This window comes from Mus pahari, chromosome 6 (genome assembly GCF_900095145.1).
Source record: "Mus pahari chromosome 6, PAHARI_EIJ_v1.1, whole genome shotgun sequence".
NCBI lineage: Eukaryota > Metazoa > Chordata > Mammalia > Rodentia > Muridae > Mus > Mus pahari.
Genome location: NC_034595.1, coordinates 92,275,473 through 92,300,237, shown reverse-complemented (window position 1 = coordinate 92,300,237; position 24,765 = coordinate 92,275,473). Strand labels below are relative to the sequence as shown.

Sequence of the window (24,765 nt, the reverse complement as noted above, 5' to 3'; positions counted from 1 at the left end):
GGTCAGTTGTCCTGGGGGTGGGAGGAGGGACCCAGGAGATTAAAGAGAAGGCAAAAATCTTAGGTGGGTTCCAGCAATCAGAGCTTGAAGCCTTTCCAGAAAGACCTAGAAATAAGCCAAGGTGCCGACCTTGGAATATGTCCATTTTCGCCTGGACTGGGGCTTCCAACTGGACACGTAGGTCAGAAGTCTCCCAGAACAACAGGTGAACTAGGTTGGGGGTGGGGTGGGGGCCATGCACACTCTCAGTCTGATGGGGGAGACAGACTCCCGAGGGATCTCAGTTTGATGATGGAGGCAGCGACAGCCACTGTCCTGCTCGGCCCTGGGATGCCAGTGAGAGACAGAGAAACCTTCAGGGAGTAAATAGTACTGTGGAGTAAAGAGGGATATTAAGTTCATTTCTCAAATGCCTAATGTAGGCCTGGTCAATGGTGGCTGCTTCCCAACAGGACCCCGTCTCAGAGTCCAGGGATTGGTGCTGTAACTCTGGCTCTGAAGATCTCTGCAGGCAGAGGAGCCCCTGCCTGAACCAAGGACGAAGTTGTCGCGAGTTGTACATGTTATACAGCAAGTGACCACCAGGGGGCAGCCTGAGACGGCATCTCTCTAAATCGTTTTCAGGTTGCTTTTTTTTCCCCCTTAGCCAATTGACACAGAAAGCACCACGCTGGCAACATTGACCCAGCCAGAGCTCAAGGTTGTGCACACTGTGATCTGAACTTGGTACCCTGTGATGGGGAGGGACTGAAACACTGTCCCAGCTCTGGTAACTGGGCCCCGAGGTTTAACCATGGTTGTCCGCATGTGTCACCTCTCCTGAGCCACAACTCCAAGGCTGCATAGAAGAAGGGGACCCTGTTCTAACAGAACATCTCTATATAGACTCCGTCCCCCTCGGTCTGAGATCTGCATAACCCTGAGCCCACTGTGCAGACCTGGAGGCTGAGAGCCAAGAGACCCCAGGATCCAGTGCGCACACGGGGTGGGGGTGGGGTGGCTGCCTGTGGCTAGGTCCGACTTTTGGAGACCTACCTGGTTAGGAGTCTCAGGGGCTAGAGGAGGAGCTTGGAAGAGTCGTGACCTCAGAAAGCCACACTCAGCTACTCAGGGGCAGGGGACTTCCAGTGAGAGTCAGATGTCAGAATCCTCACATATCCAGGTAGGCTAAGCAGAACAGGAGGTTCCCAGTATGGCAGGGGGCCGGGAGAACCCTCAGGGAGTCCCAAGTCTGACAAGAGACACAGCTGACTGCTGTACCCTGTCCTGAGCACTGGGGACATTGATATGAGGTTAGCCAGCCTAGAAGCTCACAGGTACCATGACACCTGGTCATGCGGATGGTCCTTACCATTAAGGAGCCCTGCTGGGCCAGATGGGACCTTGGTGACACTTAGTGTGGGGAAGGACAATTCAGGCATATCAGCATGGCGCCCTGGATGATGACACAGCCCATTGAACCCTCCAGTAGCCCAAGAGGTGAGTCCACACCATGGTCACGTTAGAAGCACACACCACTCAGTGACACCTCAGCCCAGTTCCCCTTTGTCATAACCTGTGAGATGACTCCAAACCCAGACGCTCCTGGGTCCTCTGGGACCAGCACTGCCCTCTCTATTCCATCTCTGGATATTTTTGCAAGCCGTACACCCCCCCCATCCCCCCCCCACTCCCTCCACCAGGCCACACCATGCATGTCTGTGCTTTGCATCCTGTCCCTTCACCTTTATCTTCATTCTCCAAACTTCCTGCAAGATGCTCACCACCCACACAATGGGATTCGGAAGAGGGTACAGGCAGGAGGGAGCCAGCAGTCCTGGAGATGGAAAGCCAGTGTTAGCAAACAACGGCCCACAGCCTGTTTCTATAAATAAAGTTTTATTTAAACACATTCACGCTTATTCATTTACCTATCTTCTACAGCTGTTGCGCTTTATAATAACGCAGGTGTGGCAGACACGGCAACCCTCAAAGCTGAGAATGGAAATGTTTGCCAGTATCTGGCTGAGGGGATACCGGCCCGGCTCAGAAGCACCAGGAGGGACAGAGCAGAAGGGTGGGAATTGAGATTGTGGCTCAGGCTGGCTGACTTTTTTTTCTCATGCCCCGTGCCCCAGGTGCCTGAAAAGGCTGGCCTGGGCAGGAGATGTTAAAAACGCAATAGCTCAGCCTCTCCGAAAGTCAGGCTGGGTCTGGATTCTCCTCAGCAGCTGCTGATCATACCAGCCTGGCAGAGAGTCCTGCTGGCATTGGCCCTTCGGGAGCTGAGTGGGAACTAGATAGATAGCCGGGGACTCTCTTCTCTGGGAGCTCACAGGACACTGTAGAGAGATGTCCAAGCTGAGACCCACATCAGAAGTCACAGCCAGTGGGATCTGCTCTTCCTCTCCTCCTCATGTGGCTTCCAGCCACTCAAGAAACATCCCCCCCCGTTGTTGTCCTGGAGCAGGGACGACACCTTGTCTATACAGGTTAGCAGAGACCTGTGGTGTTTGATGAACTAGCCAAGTCCTTGGTCCATGTCTGCAGGCAAAGCTCAAATGGTCGTGGGAAAGGCCCCGATGGTATTTAGGACAATGGGTACTAGCCCAAGACTTATTCGGGCAAGTTCATCCCTGCTGGGCCTCGGTGTGGTCGTCAGGAACAGGAGTGGGGGGGGGCTGGGGAAACACCTGGAAGACCCTCCGGCTGCGCACGCTAAGGCTCGCCTTTTCTCTTTTCAGGCCTCAGTTTGTGTCTGTAAAATGGGGACATGAATGATGGCCCTCCCACACTCTTGCAGCTGGTCCCAGTCCAGGGAGATCACAGATGGGAAAGCGCTTTGAGCTCCGTGGAAGAAAGGAATTCTATAAACCTAGGGGGTTATTATGCTGCGGATCTGGGAGCAAGCATGGGCTCGTACCCAGAGGTCTATGGAAGTTTAGTCTGGCCGGTAGAGGGCGCTATAGAGAAGCTGGGTCTTGAATTTGGTCCATGAGAGTTCAGCGTAGACATCAAGCCTGCCAGTGGGGAGGATGGGGACATGGCTGTGAGTGAAGGGAACCCACGATGCTTCGGTAGAGCGGTGGGGCCTGGTCAGGGTAAGAATATGAAGCAAATTCGTCTTAACCCAGTGAGTTGGGAGCTAGGACGGGCACTAGACAGGCACAAGGACTCTCCTGCCTGGAAAGTTGAGCCTAAAGAGATGTCAAGGCTGAGAACTAGATCAGAGCTTCAGGCTCCAGGCTGTCTGTCCAAGAGAGCATGGACAAGTGACACCTTCGAGTGCAGGACCAGGCTGTGCCACCCGGGGGCAAGCTCCTTGTTTCTCAAGGTGTCTAGTCCTCCCCATAAAAGGAGAAACATCATGGCCTCCGCTTCCAGAGCTGCTCTAGATTGACTGACCAATCCCTGAGTGACAGCTTTTAAATAGGGCTGGACTGTTGCAAACCCCATGCTGCCATCATAGGCTACTTAATGGCTAAATGCTGGTAGTAGGCTCTGCCCATTCTCCCTTTCCAGTCCTGGAGAGATCCAGAGCCCCTGAGAAGTGTTATCTCAGCACAGGTCTGGGAGGGATCAGCAACGGGATCCCTGTGGGCTTTACAGGGTCCCCAGGACCTGGATGAGAGCTGATGGCTGTTCCCAGGGGGTGAGACAGCAGTTATCAGAATCACATACTGGGAAGACCTTTCCTACGGATCTTGTCCCCTACCCGGGTTGGTCTGGAGTGGCAGGGACCATGTTGAAGACAGAGTACAGAGTGGTGGGGGCTGAGGTTCGGAGAGGAGGATGCCTAAGCTGGTGGGAATGGGGAAGAAAGGGATTTGAAGGAAGACAGGAAGCAGCCGGTCCTCCCCAGCCAACCCTCCAGCATCCTCCTCCCATCTGAGACCCTCTCTGAACCACAGTCTGCTTCTCTGTGAGCCAGAGAAGTAGCCCCTGGGGTTACAGGGCTTCCAAGAATCCCTAAGATGGTCCTGCATCTCCAAAGAGTTCAAATGACCCCTGGCATCTAGGGTGAAGCCCCTCAGCTCACAAGGGCCTGGAGCTGGCTCTGTGCCTGCAGCCACCATTCCTTTTGTGTAGAAGACCAGTTTATGAAGAAAACTCCCAAAACAAACAGAGCCCAGCTGGCCTCCCCTGCCCAGCCTTGCCCTGCCCAGCCCTGCCCACTCCTGTCTTCCCAGCCCTGGATAAGGACAGGGAGGGAGGGGAGACAGAGCCCTGGGAACCTGTTTTCCCAGCACAGGTCGGGGAGGTAGTAAGAGGTCAGGGTGGGCCTTGTGGGGACCCCAGACATGGAAGAGAATGATAGCTTGTCCAAGAAGCTGAGACAGCGGGCACTGGGTCTCTTTCGCTGGGAGACAGGTTAAATAAGCCAATTCCAGAAATTTATCTATGTCTAAAGAAAGTCCCTCTGGGAGAGAGACCTTGAAGGTGACCCACAAGGTTCCGCAGTTGGGCTTAGGGACTCCTGGGAAGGACAGAAGTCAGTTTGGGGAGTGGCTGATCACTGTCTGTAGTTGGAGATACTTCCGGGGTCTAACAATGGAACTAAAGAAGCCAGAAGTGCAGGAGAGCGGGGCACATGGAGAGCTGATAAGAGAAGACAATTAAAAATCCCAGGCTGGGGGCTGGTGAGATGGCTCAGTGGATAAGAGCACCCGACTGCTCTTCGGAAGGTCCGGAGTTCAAATCCCAGCAACCACATGGTGGCTCATAACCATCCGTAACAAGATCTGACGCCCTCTTCTGGAGTATCCGAAGACAGCTACAGTGTACTTACATATAATAAATAAATAAAATCTTAAAAAAAAAAAAATCCCAGGCTGGAGAGATGGCTGAGTGGTTAAGAGCACTGACTGCTCTTCCAAAGGTCCTGAGTTCAATTCCCAGCAACCACATAGCAGCTCACAATGGGATCTGATGATCTCTTCTGTCATGCAGGCATACATGCAAATACAGCACTCAGATGCATAAATAAATAAATCTTTTTTTTTCTTTTAATCAGTATCCTGGAGTCCAGAGAGACTGCTCGCAGTTAGGAGCACTGGCTCACTCTAGCAGAGGACCCAGGTTTGGTTCCTAGCACTCGCTTGGCAGCTCCCAACCATCTGTAACTCCAGGTCCAGGGATCTGAAACCCTCTTCTGGTTTCCTTGGAGACCAGGCACACAGAGTGTGCCTGCCAGCAAAACATCCATGAACATAAAACAAATCAATTAATAAAAAAATTAATTACAATTCTTGCAGGGTGTGGTGGCGTATATCAGCAATCCCAACACTTGGATTACCGCAAAGCCAAGGCCAGTCTGCTGCACACAGAGAGTTCTAGGCCAGTCAGGGCTTCATGGTGAGACCCTGGCTCAGTAAATCAATAAGTAAGCGAATAGACAAATGCTCTGGCGCCAGCTGTGTCGTGGCTAGCAGCCCACGTGCGGCTAAGCATTTGCCAAGATCTGGCTTTCATCTTCATCCTTGAAGGAAAACCCACAGGACTCTACCCACAAAGTCAGAGCACCCCGAGAGCTCAGGCTCAGGCTGGGAAGGACTGCAGATGGATAAACTGAGGCTCGGAGGGGCGGGGCTGGAATTTTAAGTGGAGTTCTATGTCGGGAGATGTATAGGGAGAGGAAGGAGAGTCTGTGGGGGCCCCTGCCTGGGTCCGGTTCCTCTTGAGACCTGGAGTTTCATAGATATTGCAGGGCCTTGCTGGGTCAAGGCAGGTCAGGAACTGAGCTGGGGCAAGGAAGGGTCCTGGAAGGTTTGGGTGACCAGTCAGGCTCATAACAAGGTGGTTGAGGAGGAAGGAGCTGTGTCCCTGAGGATAGTCATGTTCTCCTTCTCTACCCTGGGGACTCTCAGGACGGTCAGCCTCTTAACATCTTCCTAGCTGTAGCTGGAAAGCCTGCAGAGCTCCAGAGATAGCCCTGCTTCCGAGACCCTGCTGTGTGTCCACAGGGTCTGCTCACCCCAGATAGGGAACCCGTGACAGATTAAACTACAGATAACCCCCAAAGGCCAGCTTGGTGAGCCAGTGAGTTTTATTGGGATTTCCTACAGGGATATAGGTGAGGGGTTACATAGAGGAGCAGAAATGACTCAAAGACAGCTCAGTCACTGAAGCCCACCCCAGTATGAATGACAGCTCACAAACTGGGAACCTGGAACACACTGCACTGCCTGCAGGTAGCTCAACAGGTCGGAGTGTTCTTTCCAGATGTCTCTCTTGGTCTAAATTATCCTTCAGGGTAGCTGGTCTGGTTTCAGAGTCTTCTTTGCAGCTCAGCTAGGCTTTTATTGCTTCTTCTGGCAGGGCGGGGCCTAGTGAATTTGGTCAGTTTCAGGGAATTCCTAAAGCTATTTTGAGTTGTTTATCTTCCTGTTTAAAGAGTTTCCTGCAAGAGGGAATGTTTCAATATCAAAGGAAACTATTAAACAACATCTGGGACACCCTGTCTTGAATTAGCCTCCATGCCACAGTCACATGCTCTCAGAAAACGTTTCCCAGAAGATTTCACTTCAGTGATGCCTCTCTCTCTCTCTCTCTCTCTCTCTCTCTCTCTCTCTCTCTCTCTCTCTCTTTTTTTTTTTTTTTTTTTTTTTTTTTTTTTTTTTTTTTTTGTTTTTTTTTTGAGACAGGGTTTCTCTGTGTAGCCTTGGCTGTCCTGGAACTCACTCTGTAGACCAGGCTGACCTCAAACTCAGAGATCCACTTGCCTCTGCCTCCCAAATGCTGGGATTAAAGGCGTGAGCCACCACCACCCGGCCCAAGGCAAGTCTTATAAAGGACAACATTTAATTAGGGCTGGTTTACAGGTTCAGAGGTTCAGTCCATTATCATCGAGGCAGCAAAAATGGCAGCATCCAGGCAGGCATGGTACTCGAGGAACTGAGAGTTCTACATTTTGTTCCAAACGCAAACAGATGATTGGCTCCCAAGTGTCCAGGAAGAGAGTCTCAAAGCTCACCCTCACAGTGACACACTTCCACCAACAGGGCCACACCTCCTAATAGTGCCAAGCACACCTCCCTGGGTCAAGCATATTCAAACCACCACGTTCACCCTCTCTCCCTCTGAGACAGATAAATCTTTGTACGAAGAACTTGGTCTTGGGGTCCTGAGCTGTACTGACCCCCTCAAATTCAGTGCTTTTAATCACTGAATTAATCTTTTCAGCTACCAATTGAAGTCCATTTTCAACTCTTGGACCCTCTCCTTCCTCTAACACCCATCCTTGTCAGCCCCTGCCCTACTGCTCTGTGCCACCAGTGGGGGCCAGGAGCCCTCTGACCCAACTGTATCTCCTACTACTTCCTCCTGTGTGACCCCAGCCCAGGGCGGGGTGGGGGGGTGGGACTGCAGAACAGAGGAAACACCCTTTTGTGTAAGAGACACAAGAAGCTCAGAGATGTTGAACTAAAAGAGATAGTCAGGTTAGGGACATAGCTCAGTTGGTAGAGCAATTGCACAGCATATAGAGGGCCCTGGGTTCGATCCCCAGCAGATACAAGCCAGACCTGGTGGTGCAAGTACTTAGGAGGAGGAGGTAAAAAGATCAGAAGTTGAGGCTGGAGAAATGATAGCTCAGAGGTTAAGAGCACTGGCTGTTCTTCCCAAAGTCCTGAGTTCAATTCCCAGCACCTATATGGCAGCTCACAACCATCTGTAATGGGATCCGATGCCCTCTTCTGGTGTGCGAATGTACATGCAGATACCGAAACACATAAATAGATAAATCTTAGAAAAAAATAAAAAGATTAGAAGTTTAAGGTTATCCTTGACTACATAGCCAGTTTGGGCCTGAGTACTTGAGATCTTGATAGGCAGCCGGCGTGCATCCTCTTCTGACCTGGCCGGGAAGGGTGATGTGGCTGGAGCAGCACCAGCCCCACTATGTCTGCCATTTTCAATTTTCAGAGGCTGCTGACTGTAATCCTGCTGCTTATATCCGATCCCTGGCACCCAGTATCCTGGACAGAAATAAAACTGGACGATTGAGAATAATTTGGAAGTGTGCCCGAATTGGTGAACGTAAGAGTCCTTATGTCGTCTTATGCTGCGTAGTGATGGCCTTCAGCAGCTTCTTCATACAGTAGCTTTGGGAACGGCCAGCAGGTGCTTGCCATCAGACTGCCAGCAGGTGCTTGCCATCAGACTGNTGCTTGCCATCAGACTGCCAGCAGGTGCTTGCCATCAGACTGTCAGCAGGTGCTTGCCATCAGACTGCCAGCAGGTGCTTGCCATCAGACTGCCATCATGTGATTGCCATCAGACTGTAAGCAAGGACTTGCCTCCAGAAAATAATGGGAAGAATGGTTAAGCCATTTGTCTCTGAATGTAGAATGAGGCAAATTTCGAGTTGCTGTTCTGTATTTTTATGCTATCGGACCAATGAGCTGTGTGGATAATTAAGATGTAGCCGTTCACTACACAGGAATGTGATTGTAGCCATCAAGGTTGGTTCTCTCGCTCCAGTATTACATTCTGCAAACGTCACCGTTCTGTCAGGACTGCTTTTCCTAAGGTTCTCCAGGCACGAAACAGAAACTCAATAGCAAACTCCACAGGCTCCTTTGAGTAGGGCTTCAAAATAATATCTTCACAGAATAATAACTTCTAGCAACTGGCCTATTTTTTTTTTCTTGGTTTTTCAAGATAGGGTTTCTCTGTATAGCCCTGGCTGTCCTGGAACTCACGTTGTAGACCAGGCTGTCCTTGAACTCAGAAATCTGCCTGCCTCTGCCTCCTGAGTGCTGGGATTAAAAGCGTGGGCCACCACGCCCGACTGCAACTGGCCTATTTTTATTGAGAAAAAAATAATTGTTCTATTTTTGTTGTTGTTGTTACTTTATTATTATTATTATTTGTTTTTTTACTTTTTTTTACTTTTTTTTTCTTCTCGCTCCAACCCTGCTCCACTCTGACACCAAGATCTATCTATCTATCTATCTATCTATCTAGATATTTATTTATTATACATAAGTACACTGTAGCTGTCTTCAGACACACCAGAGGAAGGCATCAGATCTCATTACAGATGGTTGTGAGCCACCATGTAGTTGCTGGGCTTTGAACTCAGGACCTTCGTAAGAGCAGTCAGTGTTCTTACCCACTGAGCCATCTCTCCAGCCCCATTATTACTGTTCTTACTGATTGCATCATATTTAAACCCTTTCTTTGGATTGCTAACCAGAGTACCTCTCTCTATTCTTGGCAAGTTCTGTACGTTTATTACAGGTGTTTAAAATATTTTAAACACAACTCTGCATTTCTTTAATTAGCATAAGAGTTGGGCTTCTAGTCACAAAGATGCAGCTGCCACCCTGTGACAGAGAGTACCTTGGAACAAAAACCAAGAAGAACAATGAGAGAATAAGCATCATACAGTCTTCGTTCTCTGTAGTGTTAATTCTTCCAAATAGAACAGCCATCGTAGTTTCCCGGATGTGTTATTTGTGGTACTTTTCATGCAGCTCTTTAAATCTAGTTTATGTTCCATCAGGTTGAACTGAAATCTCTCTCTCTTTTTTTTTAAAGATTTATTTATTATATGTAAGTACAATGTAGCTGCCTTCAGACACTCCAGAAAAGGGTGTCAGATCTCTTTACAGATGGCTGTGAGCCACCATATCGTTGCTTTGAACTCAGGACCTTTGGAATAGCAGTCAGTGCTCTTAACCGCTGAGCCATCTCTCCGGCCCCTGAAATCTCTTTTGTAACTTTGTAGGTAATAAAAATATCTCATAAGCCGGGCGTGGTGGTACACGCCTTTAATCCCAGCACAGGGGATTAAAGGCAGAGGCAGGCAGATTTCTGAGCTCGAGGCCAGCCTGGTCTACAAAGTGAGTTTCAGGACAGCTAGTGCTATACAGAGAAACCCTGTCTCGAACCCCCCCCCCCAAAAAAAAAACAAAAACAAGAACAAAACCATATCTCATATCTGCTTAGTCTGGGTACTGTACTCTGTACTCTAAGTATATTTCAGTTTTGACACAGAATGTGAATGGCCTCTAACGAAGCAAAGGATTAAAAAAAAAAGCGATAGAGTGATAGATGATAGATAGATGGATGATAGATAGATAGATAGAGGAATGGATGGATGGATAGATAAATAGATGATAGATAGATATATGATAGTTAGATAGATAGATAGATAAATGATAGATGGATGATAGATAGATAGATAGATAGATAGATAGATAGGCAGATAGATAGATAGATGATAGATTGATGATAGATAGAGAAATGGATGAATGGATAGATAAATAGATGATAGATAGATAGGTAGATAAATAGATAGATAGATGATAGATGGATGATAGATAGATAAATAGGTAGATAGATAGATAGATGATAGATGGATGATAGGTAGATAAATAGGTAGATAGATAGAGATGATAGATGGATGATAGATAGATAGATAGATAGATAGATAGATAGATAGATAGATATTGCTGGAATGGCTTAGTGGTTAAGGTACTGGGACCAAACTCAGGGGGAAGAAGAGAACAGACCCCACCAAGTGGTCCTCTGCCCTCCACACCATGCCACAGCTCCTGCCCCCTCACCATAACCACGATGATAACTGACTAAGAGAGAGGTTGGTGGCAGCCAAGTGCCTTGATGTCCTCCTGTCTCAGCTCCTGAAGGATCTGGTACATCCTTAGCACTCAGGGAAAGTTTGCAGGTGCTGTTGTTGATCGGAGCAATTCTCACCCCCTCACTTCTCATGAGGGACAACCAAGCCCAGAGAAGGTGTGGCCCTGTCCGAGGTCACACAGCAGTCGCCTCCTGCCAGAGACTTTCTGGGCTGGCGCCACCCCAGGGTGGGTCCCTTGGGGCAGCCTCCATTGTGCGCTCCCGAGCAGGAAACCGCTGCGCTCAGCAACCTGGGCAGCAGAGAGGAGGAACGAGTTTGGCTACGTAACTGGCAGGCCCTAGAGGCTGAACCAGACCTGAGTCAGGAAAACAAGCTGTAGTGGGCCTTGGGTGGAGGCCTCCCTGCCTGGAGAAAGGAGTGGCTGAGGACCGCTTTTCCCCAGACAAGGCTGGGAGGCTCCGGGCTGGTTGCCTGCCTGTGAGGGGGTGGCTGTAGCGCTTTGGGGGAGCCGTAGGGAACGTGGGTAGGCAATGAAGCCATCGGGCACACGTAACCCTGGCATGACCTATGTAGCATCCTGCCTTTCTTAGGCCTTGGTTTGTGGGGAGAAAGGCTCAGCTCTGCCTGAGGGCTGCTGGATACGTTGGTGACTTTGGCTCCGGAGGCTCAAGGCACAGGGACTGAGGTTTCCCTGCCCTGGAACTCAGAGCCATGTGGAAGCCCCTGGGGGCCTCACCGCTATTCCCAGCCTGGCCTCTACCCTCTGGCCTGACTCGGAGCCAGGAAACCAGCCGTGAAAGGGGCCCACAGGCCCAAGGAGGCCAGGAACCACAGAGAGCAGATAGATTGCCAGAACTACCAGCGGGCAGAGGGAAGCCATCAATGATACAGCATAGGGGAAGATGACAGGTGAGGCTATGGGGAAAGGACCCGAAGCCAGAGGCAGGGGAGAAGACGCAGGTAAGAAAAGACAGCCTGTTTGGGCATCTATGTGGGACTGGAGGAAGACATAGCCAGGTTTGAGGTGCAGGCATGGGCGGGGACGTCCTTGTTTGGGCTCCCTAGGGATCCCTCCTCTTTGCCTGCTGAGCACACCTTGTCCCTGATGACTTGCTGATCATTTTATGCATGAACACATGGGGAGGGCGGAACTGGCAGAACTGGCTCGAAACCTAAGGGACCTCCCACCTCCTTCCCCGAACACTCCAGCGCTAACTGCTCCAGGCAAAGGGCACCCCAAACCTGGCACAGGGCACAACTACACAGCTAATGTCAAAGCACCTGCCTGGACATCAGAGGGCCAGCAGGGAAGCTGGACTTTGGGGAAGGTCCAGGGGTCGTCCTGGGAGCTGGTCATGTGAGCACTGGGCAGAGCATGAGCCGGGACGCTAGGGTCCCCATGTCTCTGCCAGTGGCAGCTGACTCTGACATGGAGACCCGTGGTCTGAGGAGATGAAACTCAGGAAGGGTAACCAGGAGTGGCTCTCTGCCAGGTTACTAGAACTGCCCAAGATGGGGAGGGGGGTTGCCACAACCCCATATCTGCAGCCACACTGTGTGACTGCGCCCAAGGGAAGATGCCAGCATATCCCGCTTAACCTGGGTCTCTCTGGCTCTCCGGTTACTTGTCTGTAAAATGGGCTCTGTTGGTTTGTGCTGCCTCAAGAGACTGATGGCAGGAATTAGTGAGTCTGAGGCAGGGGCATGACATTTTATATGTTTGACAGCAAGCAGACACTGCTTGCCTTGAGCGGCCCCACGAAGCGAATACAGAAGGAGGAAATTAAGTCTCTGGTGGGTTAGGGCCGTGGTTCTCAGTCTCTGTGGGGCCGAGACCCCTTGGGAGAGAATGACCCTTGCACAGGAGCTTCCTGTCAGAACTACTGCGTATCATCACGATTCAAAACAGTAACAAAATTACGGTTGTGAAGTAGCAACAAAAATAACCTTATGGTGGTGGTGGGGTCACCACAACCTGAGGAACAACTCTACTGAAGGGTCACAGCATTAGGAAGGTTGAGAACCGCTGGGTGAAAGGGATTTAGGATTATCCTGTGATTTTTAAGTCCCAAGTCTGGTGTCTTAGTCAGAGGTACTACTGCTGTGATGAAAACCCTATAACCAAAAGCAACTTGGGGAGGGAAGGGTTAATTTCCCTCCCAGCTCCATATAACAATTCATCATCGAAAGCAGCCAGGACAGAAACTCAAGCAGGCAGAAGCCTGGTGGCTGGGGCTGATGTAGAGGTCATGGACTCTGCTTACTGGCTTGCTCAGTCTGCGTTGCTGTAGACCACCAATCTGGGGATGGCACCTCGCACAATGGGCTGGACTCTCCCCCAGTCATTGATAAGAAGATGTCCTACAGTCAGATCTTATGGAGGTATTTTGAGGTACATCAACTTGACATCGAAACGGCTCGCACCCCTGGATTGTCCGCACAGAGAGAGGAAATGGCCAAGTGGGTGGGAACAGGGTATGGTGACCTGGGTTGAGCCCCTTCCTCCCGTCTCATCTGGCCTCTCTTCCCATCACGCCCTCACCAGAGGCAGGCACCAAGAGGTATCAGGCTCCCCTCTCTTGATCCCAGCAATCCTCCTCAGCACAGTGACGCTCTAGGGTCTAACCTGGGGTTCTTCCTGTCCATCTGCCCCACTGATGTGGATGAAAACCTACCAACCTCATTTCTACATGCCTCATGCCTAAGGCCCCAGGGGTGCCTGCCCTGCATGGCAACTGCAGCACGCTCCCCACCACACCCAGTGGGTCTTCAACGGACCCACTCTGTTCCCCTCTGGTGTCTACATCCAGCAGAACTGGAATCCGGCACACCTGGCCGGGTGAGGAGACACTGAAGCCAGGAGCCAGCTCACCGCTTGGGTGGAAACAGCAGGGAAGTGGGAAGCTGGCAGCTGCCTCCTCTACCCTTTCCCCAGCCCCATCCCTGGGGCCCCACCCTTGGGACAGAGAGTGTCCCAACTTGTTAGAGGAGTTTCCATCCCACACCTGTACCCACACTGGACGTGGAGGGGGGTCATGGGTGGGGTGGGGGTGGGGTTGATCATTTTTGTCTTCTAGACCCCCAGCTGACCTGAGCCAATCCCCCACAAACCTGCAAGCCTTGGGCCACTTGTTCCATGTCCCATCCCCAGATAGAACAAGGGCATTATGGGAGCTGGGGCATGCTCAGAGAGAGGCCTTCTGGTTCCTTGTTCCATTTAGAACTGGGAATATTAATAACATGTCTGTTATTGCCTGTCTTGGGTTCTACTTGGTTTTTAGTTTGGGGTTTTTTGTTTATTTATTGTTTTTTAAAAGACAGGGTTTCTCTGTGTAGCCCTAGCTGTTCTGGAACTCACTCTGTAGACCAGGCTAACCTTGAACTCACAGAGGTCTGCCTGCCTCTGCTTCCTGCTTCAAGTGCTTGGATTAAAAGCAAGTACCACCACACAAAAACAAATAAAATACTTTGGGTTTTTTTTTTTAATTACGTATTTTTAAAAATTTGTGTGTGTGTGAGCACACTTGTGTGAGCATGCATGAGTGCATGTGTGTGTGTGTGTGTGTGTNTGTGTGTGTGTGTGTGTGTGTTGCCACATTTGTACACAGAGGCCAGTGGCAGAGTGGCAGTTGGATCCCTGAAGCTGGAGTTGCAGACAGTTGTGAGCCTTCTGATGTGGGTCCTCTGGAAGAGCAGCAAGTGCTGAGCTATATGCCTAGACCCAGTCATGGAGCAGGTGAATGAGGCTCAGAGAGGGTAAGTCACCTGGCCAAGATCACACAGCCAGGAAAGAGCTCAAACAGAAAAAGACCCAGGCCAATGTGAACTCTGAACCTAGGCCTGTCTACCAAGGCTGGAGCTCGGCTCACGCACTAAGTACAGGCCCCCACCCTCCTGCTGGAGTGGCCGCCCCCACACACGTCCACACCTACCCATTCAGGGGCACAATGAGTACCCTCCCTGCCCACATCATGCAGGCCCCTGTCATGGGCGCTGCCTCTGCCATCCCCAACAGATAAACAAACTCCCTTCTACGCCGGTCTCACGCTGTCCTGTAACCACCCCCTCCTCCATGCATGCAGAAGGCAGGATAGCACATGCCCTCCTCCGCCCCCACAGCCTGTGCCCTCTCTGCCTCTGGGCCCCAGCAGCTCCCTGGGCTGTGTTTAGAGAGCCTGGAGAACCACAAGGCATCGGGTCGGCAGGGCCCCATGGCATGCAGAGGTGGGGTTCGGGTTTGAAACAGCAGGCTCCCTTCTGGGGTAGTCAGTCCTGGGCCTGAATGGTACCAGGGGCTAGCCAGGGCAATTTCAAGAGATGCCCCCCCCCCAGCTATGTCCCTGGTACAGTCTTTGGGGGAGTTAAGGGGTAGTATAGACCAGAGGGGCCAGAACCCTGGAATCCCCAGATCCTGATCTATGCAGCCCAGGCTGTGTGGGGAACCACTGGGGTCTCTGGTCTCTAGCCTAGGACCAGGAGGAACAAGACGTGTTCTCCTGAGTCATCCCCTCCTTGACTCTCTGTAATAAGGTCTATGATGGTACAGACCAGCACGACTCCACACTTGACACCCAGTGTCCAACCACAGCCATTCAGGGCAAGGCAATGGGCGCTCAGGTACTAACATTGGACCCATTTCCCAGAGAGACAAACTGAGCACTGAGAATTAAGGCACTGGCCTGAGGCACTTGGGTCTTGGCATAAAACAAGTGTCCCTTCGATGTTTAGGAAAGAATAAAGATGCAAGGCATGTTGGGGTGCAAGCCTCCTCTGAGGGAGAACCTCGAGATCTGAACTCAGCTCCACCTTCCTTTGAAGCCACAGAGCAAGCCTGTTTACCTGGCTGGGACCTGCTCCTCTCTAGCAGTCAGTGTAAGGCCGCTGGCTCTGCTTTCGAATGGAAAACTGGCAGGAGGGTCCTCCTGAGGTCCCTTCCCGGATGCCTTCCCCGGTACCCAGAAGCAATGCTGAAGACTGGCAAGTCCAACAAAGCCACGGTAGGACCATAATGCACCAAGACTCTGCCCCGTCACGTCTGAACGCAAATTCATAAAAGAACGCACTCATAAAGCACAGGAGAATTCAACATCCCCTATCCTGGCTGGACAGGTGACAGTGCCTTCAGCTTCCCTTCATGGCTCTTCCTTTTAGATAGAAAAAAACAATCTCTGAGATCCGCAGTGGGAGTCACCTCTGCTCTGCTATGACACCTGACCCAGAGCGAAGCCCCACTTCCTCACACCCCCCAAAGCAGCCCGCCCGCAAAGCCTAGGTTGTCTAAATCCTGTCAAAGGGGGCTCAGCACCCCGAGTTTTCCAGATGTGCGTTCCCTGAGTTCCAAGCAACAGTGGAACCTGCAAGGCGCGGACTTGGTCCTACAACCAAACAGGACCTGTTCTGTTGGGTCCCATTTCGTTGATGTTTTTGGAGCTGGGAGCCAGGGAAGTGTCAGCCTCCGGTGAAGCGTGACGGGGCCTGGGAGGGACCTTAATCTCCACGGCTGCCAGGAGGCCCATTTCCAGGATCCGAGACAAGAGACAGCACCTGCCAGTCCCTGGCCACCAAAGACTAAACATGAGATGTGACACTCCTGCCAGTCCCCCCCACCCCCACCCCCAGGTTCCTATGGCAGGCCCTGTCCCCTGCAGATGGCAGACATCCGCGTGCATTGAGAGGCTGAGGAAAGGACGGAGCAGAAGGCTCAGGGTCTGGAGATCTGGTTCTGGTTTGCCTCTGCCTCTTTTGTCTTACAATCTGCACCTTAGTTTTTCCATCTGCACAATGGGCAGGGTGTGGTTAAGTGAGATAAATGATTGCTAGCTGGCTTCCCACCTGGCTCTGCCTCCTGAGTCCTCAATTTATACCCTGGAGTACACAGGTGGAAGTCTGGCCTCCCCTTCTTGACAATGCCCCTGAGAAGTTAGCCCAAGATGACCCTGGGCTGGACAGAAGAACAGACGCAGGTTCAGGTGGGTCTCACAGGTCTTCAGTCACCAGACTCCTGACTGGGGAAGCAGTATGGCGGAGATCTTTGCTGAGAGATTAGGGTTCAGGGCTATGTCCTTCCTCCATGTCCCTCCTTGTTCCCAGCTCAGGGCCCTTGTCCAAGGCAAACAGGACGGAGCGGAGGTGCCACAGGAAAGCCAGGCAGAGCCTCGGGGCCTGTCGCAGGATGAGGACGCTCTGGCGGAGGTGGTGGAGGAACAAACCTTTCTATAAGTTCTTTCAGCTCTAAATCCTGGGGGGGGGGGGGGATGTGACATCCTCTGCTGTGCCCTGGGCAAGAGGGAAGGAAGGAGTCTAGTTAGGGGACCCAGGTGTGAGCCAAAGACTGTGACCTTTCCAGAAAGGAAGGGCCCAGTGTAGAGATCAAGGGAACTGGATTTCCTTGGAGCCCAGGTCCTCCACCCACTCCTGTTTAGAGGAAGAAAGTGGGGTTCCTAAAGCTTGACAGGGTACAGACCCTCTCCAGCACCTTCCCTCCACCCAAGCCACCTTCTTTCTGCGGTGCATTGACAAATCCTGGTCCCTTTGCCTGGACCGCCTCCTCCCTCCTACAGCCCCGTTTGCCCGGTGACTGTTCCTCATTCTTGCAACCTCAGCTTTAATTTGCTTCCTCCAGGAAGCTTTCCCTGATAGGCTCCTGCTTGCAAAGTTCCTCAACCCTGATTATGATGGCTTATAGCTTCCTGTCTGCTATCTTCCTGGTATGTGTGTGGGGTCAGGGGCAGCCTGTGTCATTCACCACTGAATTTCTGGTGAATTCCCCTGTGGAGCCTGGTTTACAAGTGGCACCAAGTGAGTGCCTGGCACTGAGTGAGACAGCAGACTGTAGACCAGAGAGCTCCTCAGGGGCCCTTCAGTTGGAATGGCTTGTCGTTGACATAGTCATGTGTTGGGCTTAGAGACTAAGGCGCCTGAAGTAGTTACGTAGAGGCCACGTGCTGGGTGAGGCGTAGCCTCGGCAAAGGTAAGGACAGACTAGTGTGAGGTAATTGTTTCAAACGGGGCTTCCCAGTAACAGACCTGTCTCTGCTGAGGAAAACCTAAATCCCAAGACCCAATACATTTTTTTTTTAATTTACTTATTTTATTTTACATAAATGAATATTTTGTCTCTAGGTATATATGTGTACCGCATGCATGCCCCGTGCCCCTGGAGGCCAGAAGAAGGTACCCCCTAGAATTGAAGCTATGGATGGTTATGAACCACCAAGTAGATGCTGGCAACCGGACTCAGGTCCTCTGAAAGCGACACAAGCTCCGAGCCTCCGAGCCAGCTCTCCAGTCCGCCCAGGACTCATGTTTTGAAAACACTGTTCGTGCTTTGCCTGCATTGACACGCGTGTGTCTGGTGTCCTCCGAGGCAGAAGAGGGCATCAGATTCCCCTGGGTTTGCAGTTGCAGATGGTTGGGAGTTTCCACATGGGTGCTGGGAACTGAACTTTGAGTCCTCTCTCTGCAAGGGCAAGTGCTTTGAACCTCCGAGCCAGCTCTCCAGCCCTGGTTAGAAAGCCATTAAGAAGATTGTGTGTGTGTATCTCTCTCTCTGTGTGTATATTTGAGTGTGTGTGTTTGTGTATGTGTGTGTTTGTGTGCCTGTGTATGTGTGTATGTGTCTATGTGTGTGTATGTCTCTGTGTGTGTTTGAGTGTGTGTGTTTGTGTGTGTGTGTCTGTGTGTGTGTGTGTGTGTGTGTTGGAGGGTAGGTTTCAACAGATTGTGCTGGGGCAACTGAATATACTTCACACACACGACAGCAGAGCTCTCTCTCTACTGCACACTTGCACAGCATTCACCATTCACACACAAGGAGAACGGGGCCCTCAGGGCTACAATTACTGCCCTATATCATAGGTATGTGAGAACAGGGTGTTACTGCCTCTGCCCATAACCCCAGCACTTGGGAGGTGGAGGCAGGAGGACTGGAAACTCAACGTCATTCTCAGCTACAGGAAAATTTGACTCCAAGCCGGGTTTGGTGGGACAGGTTGTTAATCCCATCATCCAGGAGGCAGAGGCAGGCGGATCTCTGGGAATTTGAGTCCAGGAAACCCAGAGCTGCCAAGAGAGAAACCCTGTTTCGAAAAGCTCAAAGGGGAAAAAATATCTCCAAACTACAGCGATATCAAAAGAAGGTATATGACCCCCCCACCCACCCAACACCATGGGCACATCGGGCAAGAAGGCAGTGAGTGACTGCACACCAGGGAGTGGTCCTTCACAAAGCTAGCTCCAGTCCCGCCTCAGCTCGGATTTATCACTTTCCAAATCTGAGGAGATTTATAAAATACATGTTTGCTCATTTATTGTGTACTTGGGGAAGCTGGATGATACCTTTGGGAAATTCTGTCCTTCCTCCGTGTGAGTCCTGGGATCAAGCTCAGACCATGAGACTTGTCATGAGGCGCATTTACCCAAAGGGCCATCTCGCTGTCCCAAGTGTGAGAAGCCTGCTTCTGTCATCTGAGTCACCCAATCTGTGGTATTGTTTTTGTTACCGCAGTCTGAGTGAAGACAATGTCATTAGTCACTAGGGATTGTAAACCACAGCCAAATTCCATTTCACACCCATAAGATGGCGGCTACCAAATCGACAGGCAGCAACAAGTGTCGCTGAGGGTTACGGGGAGACAGGAACCCTCTCTATCATGATGGGATGGAAAATGGGCCGCCATTTTGGAAACCGACGTGTGGTCTCACAGGGTCAAGCAGCTCCTCTCCCTGCAATACCTCAGAGAATGGAAACGTGTTCGTGTAAAGCTTACACAACCTGCAGGTGGGCCACACACCTGTGATCCAGCCCTTGGGAAGCTGAGGCAGGAGGACAGAAAGATCCAGGCTGCTCTGGATGATGGAGTGAAACCCTGTCTCGATAACAGAACTCAGGCCTGCGGATGATGGCCCTGGTGAGAAATGGGCTGCACAGGCCTGGGGAGTGAAGCTGGGAGAGGCCCAGAGCCAACACATAAGGGGGGGTCCTCTGCCCTCCACATACATGCACCACATGTGTGATACAACACACTCTCTCTCTCTCTCTCTCTCTCTCTTTCACACAAATATACTCATACACACATACATACAAACACGCACACACACATATTCTTACACACTCATACACATACCCTAACACATATATAATACATACAGACAGGCACACACACACACACATCATAACCCACACACAGATACCATATATAATCACTCATTCAGATACACACAAAGACTCATACACTCTCTTTCACACACACATTCTCATACACTCATACATACAAACACACTCATGCACACACATGCTCATACACATACCATAACACACACAGATATAACACATATATAACACACAGGCACACACACATCGTAACCCACATATAGACACCACATACATATTATCACTCATTCAGACACACACAAAGACTCACACTTACACACACAGACAGGCACATTCACATACTCACACACATACAAACTCACACTCACATACACATACAAACTCACACTTACAAATAGAGACATACTCACACACACACACAGATCCAAACTCACAAACACACATAGACACACACACATACTCACACACATACACACCCAAACTCACATACACATAGACACACACATTCTCTCACACACTCAGAGAATGGAAACACACATACTCATACAGAGACTCAAACTCACATACACAGAGACACACACATACTTATACACACACACACACATACACACACACAAACAAACACACACACACACACACACACACTAAAAGATTGAGCAAGAAGCCAGGCAGTGGTGGTGCACACCTTTAATCCCAGCACTCAGAAGGCAGAGGCAGGCAGATTTCTGAGTTCGAGGCCAGCCTGGTCTACAAAGTGAGTTCCAGGACAGCCAGGGCTGCACAGAGAAACCCTGCCTCAAAAAAACAAACAAAAAATATTGAGCAAGAACATCCAGGCTTGGTGACACAGCAGGCTTGGTGACACAGCCTGCAAGCACAGATACTTAGAGTCTAGAGCCTTGACACTTCAAACCCTGCCAGGGCTATAGGGTTCAAGGCTAGCCTGGGCAACTTGATAAGACCCACGGCTAAAACAAAAAGTGAAAAGGAGACTTGGGATCTAGCCGTGGCCTAGCCTGGGCTAAGCCCCAGGTACAATCCCCACGACCCAAAGCAAACAACACTGAAATCAGCACAGGGAAGCAGGTTCTGAGACACCGTGAGTGGCCTTGGAAAGCTCGGGGCACCTGAATGTCGCACGCTGTAGACCGCATTTCCACCCATCCCATGGTTCTTCAGGTATTTGCCAGAGTTAAAAGTTCCATTCGCTGAGCCTCTAACGCACCAGAGTGACAGGAGGCTGTTCTCTGGCTCACCCTCTCACACTGCGTGGGGCCAACTCCAATCACCATGGAGTTCCTCTCCTGCATGGCTCACAGATGCCTCTGCTCCGAGAAGGCTTTAGGCTTCCTGGCTGGCCACATAGAACCTCTGTGGGAGAAAGAAACACTGTAGACCCTTCATGGGAGGGAGGAGTGGGTTAGACTAGAAAAATCCTAGAGAAAGAAAGTAGACTCAGTCAGTACCCTCCCCCCTCAGCTATGTGTGTGTGTGTGTGTATGTGCGCGTGTGTGTGTGCGTGTGTGCATGTGTGCGTGCGCACATGTGTGTCCATGGCGCGCGCGCGTGTGTGTGAGTGTGTGTGTGCGTGTGTGCGTGTGTGTATGTGTGTGTGTGCGCGTGTGCGTGCGCATGTGCGTGCGTGCGTGCGTGCGTGTGTGTGTGTGCGTGCGTGCATGTGTGTGCGTGTGTGTGTGTGTGCGTGTGTGTGTGTGTGTGCATGTGTGTGCATGTGTGTGTGTGTGTGTGTGGTGCCTGTGTGTCAGTGTAAATTATTTTTGGTTTTTCTCCTTTTTTTCTTTTTTTCCTTTTTTCTTTTTTGGTTTTTCGAGACAGGGTTTCTCTGTGTAGCCCTGGCTGTCCTGGAACTCACTCTGTAGACCAGGCTGGCCTCGATCTCAGAAATCCTCCTGCCTCTGCCTCCCAAGTGCTGGGATTAAAGGCATGTGCCACCACTACCTGGCTTATTTTTGGTTTTTCAAGATGGTTTCTCTGTATACTCCTGGCTGTCCTGCGACATGCTCTGTAGACTAGGCTGGCCTGGAACTCAGATCTGCCTCTCTGCCTCTGCCTTTGCTTGGATTAAATGTGCACACCACCGCCGCCGCCACCACCACCACTGCCTGGTTTATTGAGTCATTCTTTACTGGTTGAGTTTCAGCGCCTTCAGATCTCCAGGTTTAGTAAGAACACAGAGGGAGCGCCACCTCACCCCTAGCTGTGAGGAACAGCCTCCAGACAAAGCCAAACGCCCCCCTGAGGGAGCAAGGCTGCCTGTAGTTGAAACCCACTCAGTCTCAGGGAGAAAAGAAGAGGTCATAACTGGGCCGACTGAAGTGCAGGGGGACCACGAAAAAGCACATTTACTTTATTTGTGTCTGTGTGTGTGTGCGTGTCTGCGTGACGCACATACCTGTAGGCACGTGTAGAGGTCAGAGTTGTGACACGCCTTGAGAGTTCCCTCTCTTCTTCCACTATGTGGCTTCCAGGGGTGAAAGGCAGGTCCTGAGGCACGGCAGCCATCAATCACCCTCCCCTGCTGAGCCATCTCACCACCCCTCCCGGTTCCTTTACAGCTGCATCTGAAGACTCTTTCTGCTCTCCACTCCCCCGCCCTCCACCAACCCCGAAACAACCCCATTCCCCACCTCTCCCCAGCCCCCACCCCTGTCTTGCGGGGGCCGGGGGACCACAGGACCGGAGGTCCAGGCGTGTCCAAACTCTGGAAATGTCATCCCGAGTTGGGCCCGAGTAGCATCACTGTTCCAGACCCTGCCCAAGCCTGCATGCAGCCCCGTGCCCCCTACCTTTGCCCCGCTGGAGGAGGTCATGTAACCCGTAGCCCGGTTAAACTTTCTCTCCCCTTATAAGGTCCGGTCCAGCAGTTCCCAGATTCCTCCTCATGCAAATGAGGCGTCCTGGCCCTAGCCAATGACATACACTCACCTCATAGCTTCTACTCACCTCCCAAAAGGGTCTGGGTCGGGGAACAGACCTAGGCTTGAGATGGAGATGGTGGGTGGGAGGGGAGTGGAGGGCTGAGAGATTGGGGGGTGGGAGGCTGGGGAGGATGGGAAGATGGGAGGGTGGGACGAGAGAGGGACAAGGGAGGGGACAGCTGAAGGGACCAGACCCCTTCCCTAGGTATGCTATTTGAAGTCTCCAACCAGTACGACTCCTTCCTACCTTGCTCTGCCTTGGGATCCACCTGACTGACCAGGTACGGGCAGGACTACAGATGAAGGCCCCAGACACCTTCCTTATGTCCAGAAGGGGTTGTTTGTCTTTCCACAGGACTGGCCCAGACTTATTTGGGTCCCACCCACCAGAAATGTCTGACTCCACTCCACCCATCAAGAAGATGACTGGCTTCTCTCTGGTGGCTCAAGGACTGAGGAGGCGAAGGAGACCCCAGATAGGACAACCAGATCCTCCTGGAAGAGTAGGCATGACCTGGTGGGCACTGCCCAAGCCACGCACCTTCCGCGGGCTTCCCTCTCCTCTGTTCTTACCGCTGTTTTTGTTAATTCTTCCTTTTAACTGGGCTGCCAAAGCACTGAAGATTCGTTGTGTCCCACAACAGACACAACAAAGTCATGGGACTCCAGGACTGCCCACTTGAAGGATGCCAGAGCTGGACTGAGATCCCCTTCCACCCCGATTCTATCTGTGCTGTTCCACAAGGCCTCCATACACGGAGGCCACAACAGCACCACGCTCACCAACCTTATCGCTCTCTCAGCTTTCCATTGGCCATCCCTAAGATGACCGATAGGGAATGGGAGTTGTGGGTGAGCTCTACCCTACCAGCTACGCCAAATACCCAGTAGCTAATGGACACATCTCCCTCCAGCTCCTCCCTGCCTCCACTGATGGACTTATTAATATCCTTCAACAGAAGAATCAAAAGGAGGTTCAAGCCACCCTCTCCTGACTACACCACATTCACAGCCCCCATAATTCCTCTCGATGCCCCTGTGCTTCCCTCTTCCAGCAGCCATTGGCAGCTGTTATGGTTTGTATAGGCTTGGCCCAGGGAATGGCGCTACTAGAAGGTGTGGCCTTGGAGTGGGTGTGGTCTTGGAGTGGGAGTGGCCTTGTTGGAGTGGGTGTGGTCTTGTTGGGGTAGGTGTGGCCCTGTTGGAGTAGGTGTGTCACTGTGGGTGTGGGTTTTAAGACCCTCATCCTAGCTGCCTGGAAGTCAGTCTTCCACTAGCAGCCTTCAGATGAAGATGGATAACTCTCAGCTCCTGCACCATGCCTGCCTGGATGCTGCCATGTTCCTGCCTTGATGATAATGGACTGAACCTCTGAATCTGTAAACCAGCCTCAATTAAATGTTGTCCTTTGTAAGAGTTGCCTTGGTCATGGTGTCTGTTCACAGCAGTAAAACCCTAACCAAGACAGCAGCTGTTCCTATTAGTGAGTTACAAAACATTCCTCTTTTTAATCCATTCTTTCCCTTTTGCCCTGTAGAGCCCTCTTCAAGGTCCCATCCTACAGGTTCCTGTGACATCACTGTCTTCAAGTCAGAGAGTGTTAAACCTAACCTCCTGCTCCTGTCTGGCGCAATAACAATGTTATCAGTGCCCACATTAATCCCCCTTTCCAAGGTTTCTCCACTCTCGTATTGTTTCCCAAGTTTATCTCTATGATCCCAAGGAACTCACTTTACATCTGGAAGGGGCTGAGAGAAAAGGGAGATCTTCACCCTCTGCTCAGCGGACTGGGTCTCAGTGTCTCACTGAGGGCCACAGGAGCAGCCTTTGTCCAGATACACCGTCTGGCCAGAGACTTCCAGGATAAGTTTGGCCAGGCCATGGCTTCCACCACCATGAACAGTCTCTGCAGCAACAGATCACCTCACCTCCCAAGAGAAAGCTGGGGAGGGTGTTCTACAACAGCGGAGACGTTGGGACTTAGCGCCTGCTGAACAGGGAGGGCCTTGCATTTTCTCGGGGGAGGAATGTCGCTTCTATGTTAGTGGATCTGGACTGGTGGAGCAAAATAGACAAAAGCTCAAAGATCTTCATCAAGAACTCCAGGCAGGCCGGGCGTGGTGGCGCAC

General features: G+C 51.3%; 1 pseudogene; it reads left to right on the top strand.

Annotated features, from left to right (window-relative positions):
• The first annotated feature begins 7,878 nt into the window (after nucleotides 1-7,878).
• LOC110323971 lies at nucleotides 7,879-8,081 on the top strand (annotated as a pseudogene).
• The last annotated feature ends 16,684 nt before the right edge of the window (nucleotides 8,082-24,765 follow it).